Below are 6,381 nucleotides of genomic sequence, written 5' to 3' on the forward strand. Positions count from 1 at the left end.
GTGTGTGTGTGTGTGTGTGTGTGTGTGTGTGTGTGTGTGTGTGTGTTTGTGTGTGTGTGTGTGTGTGTCTGTGTGTATGTGTGTGTGTTGTGTGTTGGGGAAGCCAGAGTATCTCAGATATAGGGCTGCAAAGTATGATTATTCTCAATAACAACCAATCAATTATGTTGTTTTTTTAATAATACAAAAAAAGTAGTAATAATGTTCCCAGAACCCAAGGTGATATCTCCAAACTAATTGGTTTTGTTTGACCAGTAAATTAATTGTACTTTAAAGGTCCAATGTGTAGGTTTTTCTCCCATCTAGCGTTGAGATCATATATCACAATCAACTCTCTCGCACCATGCAGTTCAAAGTACTTATTACAGCTACGGTAGCCTTCACGCTTCAAAAAGACAGTCTTTTGCTCTTTTCAATGTCCTTTTTTCTTTTTCTGGGCGGAGAAGAAGACTCCTGTCCCTTAAATTTTAATTTAAAATATTTGTGGTCCTCCGTGTTTCCTTCTTCAAACTTGCCGGGGCCGGGAAGCAAGGATACCCGAAAGGCATACCAGTATATCTTGTATGTCCCTCACCGGCTAACTTATTTCAAATAGAAATGCAAAATTTGGACGCCCGGATAACTCAGTTGATAAAGCAGGTGCCCATATAGAGAGGTTTACTCCTTAAGGCAGTGTGCCGGGTTTGGACTCCGACCTGCGGCCCTTTGCTGCATGTCATTCTCCCTTTCATGTCTTCAGCTGTCCTGTAAAAATAAAGGCCAAAAATGCCGCCAAAAATAATCTTTAAAAAAATAAATGTAAAATTTTAAGCCAATATATTGGTATAATTTCCTGAAAAAGTTTGTAAACGGGCAACACTGGTTTTTGTAATGAACAACTAAACACGTCACACACGGGACCTTTAAACATCCAGGTGGAGTAACAATAAGTCATTATTTATTGGGGAGGGGGACTAGCATGATAAAAAAGGTTTGATGAAGATATGGGGCCTCCTTCATCAATGGAACGTTTGTACACACAGATGGTTTAGTTCTAGTTACTTTGTAACACATGTGGATTCAGCATTGAAATCCAGTGTAATCCATCCATCCATCCAGCCCTCCAACTGAGCATGCATCACATTTTACCCAACATCACAAAAAACAAAATAAATATTTGAGAATGATGCCCACCCTGTGTTGAATCCCTCTGCAAACTCAAACAGCAGTGACAAATCTACAGGGAAAGATATTTTCTGACACCTAGCACACAGTTAAAATATCGGACAGCTCTGAGTTGTTGGAGCCCTGATCTGAAATACATGCAGCTGTAACATATTTCTCACAGCCCATTATGGCATAAAATACATGTTTCCGTCAGTGTTCAAAGAATTATGGATGGAAACAAATCTTTTTCAGTTTGCATGTAAAACTTATGCCATCCGTCAAGAATGCCCACATCCAGCAGCCACAAAACATTATGTTAGTATGGAGGCTTAGAGACTTTTGCTACAGAGGTTCCATCGCTTTGGATGCATTTCTGCATCCTGTAACACAATGCTATTACTATATATTCAAGTGAAGAAACTAAAAGCTGGGATACTAAATGTTTGGACATTTCTGCTTGCATTCGGGTGGTTTTCAATACAGAAAGTAAATACTTTTTCATGAAAGTCTGGCTTATTCAACTCCCCCACTTCCATTTATCAAAATATTAGCATAATGCCCTGCATCTCCAGTCACTTGTTATTCTGGCTCATCTCTCAGCTTTTTGGAATTCAATAGTTGTTACTTGGTGTGAAACAGCAAGATACAAGGCCCTTAATGGGTCCAAGTTAAAAGCTTGGCTCTTGTAGAGCACCAGAAGTTAAAAGCTTACACAGAGTTATCATAATAGGCCACCTTCAACGTCAGCCAAGTCGTCTTTTTGAAGCGAGCCTAATTTCCCATGATGATGATGATGATCAGCCGGACAACATGCTCAGAAACAATTAGCACTGGTCGCTGAAGTGGACACTTTCCCCCAGCAAGGCATCGAGGGCCAGGGCATAAATAAGTCCCCTTGTCAGCCATTGCCAAGCGACAGCTAATGACTCTCATTAATATGCAAAATAGCAGCCATTTTCTCTCCTTCTGTGTGTGGTTCCTCATTTTGTGCATTTGGTCGATCCAGTGCAAAGTGACCAGCTCAAGAAAATTTCTAATTGCAAGTCAATTATGTCATTGAGCCCGTTTAGATGTTCATTTGTATGCAAATTTAGAGGCTGCTGGGAAAGGAGAAAGGAGCTGGCATTGGACAACATGGAGGGCAGAAATACTCACTGAACCATGACCCACACAGAGAGCGGCAGGACATGATTCATCATTATTTTGGGTGTGCAAGTACTGAACACTTGAAGGCCTTTCAGTCATGTAGTGGGAGTCTGAGCTGCTGAAAATGGTAAATGTTGAAATGAAAATGTTGAATGTCACATTTGAATGTAGAAATACCAGATAGGAACCATGTCAGGGCAGAGATTTGCGTTGCAGAAAGAAATTTGCTGATTTTTTTTTTTTTCTTTCTAAAAATAGATGAGAAGACCAACACCAATCTCATGTCTATGTGCTGAATATGAATCTACAACTAACAGCCTTTTAGCTTAGCTCTACGTAAATATGGGAAGCAGAAGCAAACAGCTTGCCTGGCCCTGTCCATATGCATGGACAGTATGAACAGAACCACGTGTGTAAATCAAGGCCTTTGAACATGGGGGATAAGAATATGAGCAAAGAGCTGCTTTGGTTTTAGGGTCCTGGTGTTGTGTATAATGGCTCATTTTCACACTGGGACACTTACTGGGACACTTGAATGAAACAGAGACAATGTTGATATTAATAGTAGCACTTTATATGACAAGTCAAAATGTATACTGTTAAAGAGGCCCAAATTGACAAGATGTTTGTTTTTTGCTTGTAGTGTTGCTGGTGTGGCTTGTTGGAGTTGGAAACTAGTAGTGGACTAAACAGTGACATTCTATTAGCTTCAAATGGAGCTTCAGTTTTTATGTTGAGCTAATGTACGCTCACACGTATTGATGGCAACAAACAAATGTTGCCTAATGATCTTGTTGTTGTGGTTGTTATTGTAATATTTAATATCCTAAAACATTACAATGACTTGGTGGTCATAGGTCAGCCTCGGAGAATCAAGTTAAACTTACAATCAAGATGATGATTCATGTGACGTTGAAATCTTATCATAATCAAATTAAGAACTTAAACATTAAATATTGAACATTAAATTAGTACCTGATTAATTAATCATAGAATATCGGTTTGTTATTATTCAAGTAGTGGTGAATAAGACACATTTTTCTTCAGCAATGAAGCTCAGAAAGAGGGTAAATTTCCAATGTGAAGTTTCTCCATCTCTTATTTAGCAGTGGACTCGCAGGGTGAGCTCGGTGAGCTCATCGTTTCATCAAGCTATCATCCTGCAGATACGTACGCGTGGTTTAGCAGAGTGGGCCAGTCCCAGTAAATGATTCCTAGATCCATCATCCTGCTATGATCTGATCTGATCCCCTCTGCTGTTGATTAGATGCTTATTGGAGTGAGGAGCGAAGACATCAATATGAAGAGGGGGAGTAAAGGGTAAGAGGAAGAAAGAAGGAAAGAAGTATGGGAAAGGGGGGGTGTCATGATGTTTTGATTGAAGAGGGGAAGAGAGGGAGGGGAAAAGATGACACCCTCTAGTGGATGAGGCAGACATCTATCTACTTGTTGGTCTGCATCTGTAACTATATCTCTTTCAATGCAAACATGCCACCCTATGTGTGTGTGTGTGTGTGTGTGTGTGTGTGTGTGTGTGTGTGTGTGTGTGTGTGTGTGTGTGTGTGTGTGTGTGTGCCCACCATCTTCACTTCATCAATAGCAGTAGAATATCCTGGTGACATTGAGCACTACACTCTCACTACAGCAGCCATCAGCAGTTAATGAACGGATGGAGTCCACAGCATTCTCATTAAATTAATTATCACTGTATTGGACTTGACGGTGCAGATTAATAATTGGTTTGTCACACGGATATTTTGAATGATTAATATGGGTATTGATTAAGAATAGGAGGCTGTGGAGTGCGTGCATGTGTGTGTGTGTGTGTGTGTGTGCGTGTATGCATGTGTGTGTGTGCGTGGGTGGGTGGTAAAAAAAGTGCGCACAACAGCAGCGGGCTTCAGAAAGTCAATAAGCGGTCATTGAAGAGACTGATCAGAGCAGTGGTGAGAAAATCACTGCAGGCCAACTTAATCAAAGCTGCGGTTTGTATCCTGGCATAGATTCCCCCCCTTCTCTCTCTTTCTCTGTTAGTTTGTATAGCATAGATAAAAATGCCCTTTTGCATAAGACTTATAGACTCATTTTTGTTTTATCTACGTGACTTGGCATGTCTTTCTCTTTCTTTGTTTTGAACTTCACTGCTGTATATTTAAAATGCTGGGATTTTTTCACTTGGTTAAGTTTACTGAAGATTGTGGTTTGGGTTAAAAAAAATTGCAACATTATTTATGTGCATAATAGATGTCTCTACGTAAACATGACTAAAGTAAGTCAAAATAAAAATAACACAAACACAAACAGCGGTTTCCTTGGTGAGTCCACCCAACCTCTTTCCTACGTAGACTTTCACCATGAGGCAGCCCTTCAAGTCCTGGTTCACGATTGCATGTGTTTTATACAAAATAGATTATACCGTCCATTAACAGGTCAGACTGTATTATTTTGCAAAATGTAGGTAAAACACCCATGCCAAATGGGTTTTGTGTAATTCTACCCACCTGCGAGAAGCAACAATTTCATCACACTTGCTCCCTGCATTAACACCGCACTTTTGTCTACTTCTTCTGATTGTATAGCGTGCTTGTGTGTGTGTGTGCGTGTGTGTATGCGTGTGTGTGTGTGTGTGTGTGTGTGTGTGTGTGGTGTTTTGGCCACACACCGACTCTCAGAGGAGACATCTTGTTGTCTATCCACTGAGCTCAGATTCATTGCTATTGATCAGCCACGTACTGGATATATAGATCCACCAAGTATATAGATAAGCCATTTATTATGGGAGATCTTGGTCCACATGTATAGATTCGCCATGTAAGCGTATGGATCGACCGCGGGCACATTATCTGCATCTGTACGGCGGCTTTACACTTTTTCACTAGAAACTGTTAGTGAAAATTACATTTCCTTTATTTTTCTGCCCTCTGAAACACAGAACAGAGAGCAGGGAACTTGCACGCATTACATCTATTTGTTGTTAATATATCTTTTGAAGGGGATAAAAGATTTTTAAGTTGTGGATTTCAGATTTAAGGGTTGAATTGATGGAAGGTTTAAAAGATGAGGGTTTTATTCTGATTTTGACCAAACACTATGATAAAATTGAGTTTTTCGCCTCCCCAAAATCTACACTTGAACAAATATGCCACTTTGAAAAGTACAAGCGCCACAAAAGAAGATTACAAAATAAAAAGGCATAATGCATTCATATAATCCCAGATGTTTGAATGGATGGATTTACAAGTGTAAAACCAAAATACTTTTATCACTGATGATTGCTATCTCAGAATTGGACATCAGGAGTTGAAATTATCCGCACTAAATGCTAGAAGTTATCTTTTCTTTTTCTGGGAGGGACGGGGATTAAAATAACGTCCATTATAGAGTTATCATTATATATCACCATGCCCCCCCAAAACACCCTCTAACATTATTTATCAACAATGCTCCCACCTCTCCGCTTTGATTTACACACACACACACACACACAAACACACACACACACACACACACACACACACACACAGACAAACACACACACACACACACACACACACACACACACACTCATGCACACACAAAACATGTTACTGTGATACATCCATCCAGACGTCACCGGCAACCGGTCGTCATCATCAGCATCTGTGGAGATGATAAAGTGACGCTGGGCTTCGCTTCAACAGAGAGAGTGAGAAGAGGTCTCCTTCTCAGATTAAAGAAAGCCTCGGTTTCCGCAGGGACAATAGTGAGGAATTACCATATGAATATGACCACGGCACCCCGGGCTCTTAAGACCATCAATCTCCCAACGCTGAGCGCTGCGATGCCAGATAACCCCCTGGATATCCCCTCTTAACCTCAATTTCTCAGGATGTATTAAGAGATGGTCGCCACAGAGAGGAGGGGAGAGTAGAGGGAGTAGGGAAGGAGGAAGGGGCTTGGGGTAGGACCGGCAGGCGCGGCCATTTTTCTATGCTCTCCCTCCACCCCAACCTGAAACAAGTTATGATGTAATTAATCTTGTCCCGGCGGAAAAAAATATGGCAGCTAAGTGAATTTTACATGAAGATCCTCCCTCTACTTACCCTCTTT

This window comes from Etheostoma cragini, chromosome 12 (assembly GCF_013103735.1).
Source record: "Etheostoma cragini isolate CJK2018 chromosome 12, CSU_Ecrag_1.0, whole genome shotgun sequence".
NCBI classification, from domain to species: Eukaryota; Metazoa; Chordata; class Actinopteri; order Perciformes; family Percidae; genus Etheostoma; species Etheostoma cragini.